Raw genomic sequence first — 4,191 nt, forward strand, 5'->3', positions numbered from 1 at the left:
CACCACAATCATCGTCACCGTCACCACTGCCGCCGCCACCATTACCACCACAACCGTCGCCATTGCTGTCTCCGTCGCTACCATTAACATCGGCGCCATCGTCATCTCCTTCGCCTCAATTTGTGGTGCCAGTAGGATCGCCAACAGGACATGAACCAGAAGCACCACCTCCATCGCCGCCGAAATCAAGTTCCTACGATTTGATTGTTCCAAGAGTGACACTTGGAGCGGTTTCTTTGGCCTTAGCTCATCTTATTCTTGGTTGAGTTAGTTTGTATTTTCGAAATGTGAGAATGTTAGGGGAGAGTTTGGTTAATTATTATTGATTAGGGTTGATGCGTTGATTTGTTTGGTTTAGGATTATATATACGTAGAAATGTTGTTGCAAATTAATAAGGTGGTGCGTGCGTGTGATTGTAATGGCATGGGTACGTATTTTTATTCAATTTAATGGTTTTGAACGTGCATGTGTCCTTGATTTTTATCATATTTTTTAAAGAGTTTATATATTCATGAAACTATTAGATAGAAGTAAGTGATGTGATGTGGATTGCAGAAATTCTTGATTTGAGATTGTAGATAAAGTTAGCAATTTGTCATGTATATCTCAAAATTTATCATGCATGCGTTTCCCACATGAGAGTTGCTTAGCCAAGAGAAGCTTGCTGAGTACGTTGCTTGATTCCTTACTAAAACTTTAGCAACCTTTTTCTATGTTATTATACGTAGCATAGGGATTTTTTTTTAAATTACATATATTGATATATCTATTGATTCTCTTTCTCATCTCTATATTTTGGATATTTGAAAATCAACTTCTAAACATTATTGGTTTGCTTGTGAGATCGAGGATATAAAGTAGCTAGGTAGCTTTTGTGCACGTGTACTTTTACAAATCTTTTAAAAATCTGCTAATTAAAATACGTTTACAACATTTGAGTTTATGTTCAATTAAAAAGAATCACGTCGCATGCTTATTAAAATAATTTTGCACACATCTCATCTCAAAGACAGAGTAACTCGTACTTTTTCGGGTTTTAAAACCATAACCGTTTCGTATATATTGATAACTACTAGTTCATACACGATATATACACTGATTATTTGAGGTGGGCAAAGTTATTATGCAAAAATCATATGTAATTAAGTACACAATGACATTAAAATGTTTGCTATTCGATCACTTGTTTATCTTTTATTCTTTTTCCCCCCTCTCCTCTTGCTCTAAGATTTGTGTAAAGAAATCTTTTTTCCTTATTATATGGAAAGAAAATATTCCATATAAATTAGAAAACATCCACTTACCATTGATAGATCTAAGTAATGAGGACCATTGAGTCAATACGAAACAAAAAAGTAGACAGATTAATATACTGATCCGAAGAAGTTAATCACCTTAGATGATTATATGTCCAATAGACTTGTTCCATTGTAAATTTTCCTCATTTTGCATTGTCTCATTATTTTAGAACACATATTAATTTGAGTTTAAGGGGCTGTTTGGTTGCACACTTTTTGAGAAAACTTTTTCTCAAAACATCTGACAATGTTAAATTTGTAATTAAAAGTTTTTCAGAGATTTCTGTAAATTGTGTTTGGTTCAACAAAAAATTTACAGAAATATTTTCTATAAAATATCAAAATCTACCAAATTTTACAAAAAATAATTTCCTCTCAAAATGAGAGGAAATCACCAGAAATCTGACACATACCATATTTAATTAAAAACCTACCAAATCTTGTTATTTTCTATAAAGTTATGAGCTATTTTCTTGTTTTGAACCAAACAAGCAAAGTACAAAAAACAAGAAAATTGATACTTTTTTATTTCTCAAAACTTTTCCTATAGTTTTTTAAGAAATACAAGTAAATCATATTTTAGGTGGAAAACATTTCCTATAATTTTTAGAAATTGAACCAAACACCCCCTAATATGATATGAGCTAGGTGATACATTAAGAAAGAAACTTTTGAAAACAATACATTTTTCGGAAGTAATTAAGTATTTTCTTCTCTTTTCCTTCCCCCCCCCCCCCCCCCCCGCCCCCTCGTTTATTTTCTTTCTTCCAAATACGGAGTTCATAGTTTGCCCCACTAAACCCCATGTCTTTAATTGTTAAACCAGACTCAATGGCATCCTTTCCCTTTTAAGACGGAACAAATTGAAGATTGTTCTTTCCCCTGCCTTTTACTAAACAATGTTGGCGCCATTAGAAAGAAAATTCAGCAAACAAACATGACATGGTAATGGTAATTTCAACTTTGGGAGGGTAAAACATAATTCCTATTTTTGTGGTTTGTTATCGATATAGCTAATTTTTAGCTTCTCCAATTTTTCTGGTGCCAGGAATTTTGGCTTAGTGCTAAGTGCTAGCCAAGTAAATCTCAGATTCTAGGCCCCTTTTCGCAGTCCTCGCCTAGGTGAACATCATAAGTGTTGCAAATTGCAATGCCGAATGATTAGGAATTTGAGATAAACAATATCGTTGACACAGGAATCGACCGCCTTTTGACCTACAAGAAAATGTGTTTTTCGTTTTAACACATACAACACTCCGTATATGGAATAAAAAATAAGATATAAATAACATACATACATATCAAGCCTAATGCTCTATTGAGTTTTCAGAAATACACTGACTTTATTTTGTTAATATAAGAAGAATTGGGGCTAGAAGTTCCTTCTCATCACCATTTTGAGAAGGCGTCGCTTTTCTCCTCCTTTTCCCCTCTTTTCCTTTTGTTTTTTCAAACTTCTAAAACTTATTTTATTGCAGGAAATTCGTCGCTCTCGCTTCCAGTCTATAAAAAGGAACCAGTGATTGAAAAAATAAAATAAAATAAAATGTAGCTTCTCTTTTAAAGATAAAAAGTTGCTCCATAAAAGAGAATTATTCGTTTTCAAACTCTTACAAGGTCCATGGGCTTCCCTTTTTACTCCATTTTTTAATTATTTAAACCTGGCACAAAATGGGCTCTTTTTGGGTCAGCCATGTGAATTTTTTGTTTTACTTTACTCATCTATTGCCACTTGTTTTTTACGTCCCTTTTTTCTTTATTTTTTTTTATCTTTGTTTTTCCCGTCAACAGTAAGTTGAGTCTGAATAATATTCGTATTTGACACTTGAAGCTATTATAACGAATATTCTTCAACCTATTATAACGAATGACATTATAAGAATTTCATTTTTGGAAATAAGAGAGAATTATCCGTTTCAAAATTCAAATTAAGTAGAGGTGAAAATGGGCCTTCAGCATTGTAATATTTAAATATTTTGGCCAGGTGTGTCGGCAAAAGGTTACCAAAAATATCATCCCGCGATCGTTATCGCTTGCTAGGAAACAGAAATAGAAATTGCTAAGATGAAAACTACCTGCTAAAAGCAGCTTATAATATTACTGGATTTGGGGTTGAAATTCTAAATTATCGAGATTTGTAGAGTTCATCAGCCACTAGTATTTGCAGAGTTCATCAGCCATTTGAACGATCCTAAACATTTAGAGCAGAGACAAATTAATAAGCCAAGGCTACCTAATATTACATATATCACATAATCAGTCAATTTTACATTCTTATTTGTAATGTTATTATTAGAGAATACAGAAAGGCTACACAATTTTAAACTTATATTCTTTTGTCAACTTTCTTCAAACTGAAAAAGATAGAAATTCTGTTCTGTTCGGTTTGGGTTCAAACCGAATAAACCGATCGAATCAACCAAAAATTAACAGTTCGATTCGGTTTTTATTAGAGTTCGGTTCGAGTCGGGTTGAAGCTTTTTCAACCCGAACCAACCTAATTGTATTACACATTCTAATTACTATTTGTATCCGCTTAAACACGACCCAATATAGTTCATATAAAGTTACTTCGCTGCAGCTTGATATCTTTTTCTCTCACGGGACCTAATAGCGATAAAGTACCACAACAATGGTGTCCTCTCCAATTCTAGGGCTTTTTATTATCTCTAGTTCTCTATCCCTTTCTATTACATATCGCTTCTTCTACTTTGGACCAATCCACTTTTGAAGTAAGAAACTTAAACCATAATGTTTATTCTAACATTTTCCTAATTTTTTTCCTCGATTGATACATTTTTGGATCAGACTTATAATTTTATAGAAACTATGTCCAACATCCAAGTTATTACATATTTTTTATTTACTTTGTCTATCAGATTGAGATCACTT

Source organism: Asparagus officinalis, chromosome 1 (assembly GCF_001876935.1).
Source record: "Asparagus officinalis chromosome 1, Aspof.V1, whole genome shotgun sequence".
Lineage (NCBI taxonomy): Eukaryota > Viridiplantae > Streptophyta > Magnoliopsida > Asparagales > Asparagaceae > Asparagus > Asparagus officinalis.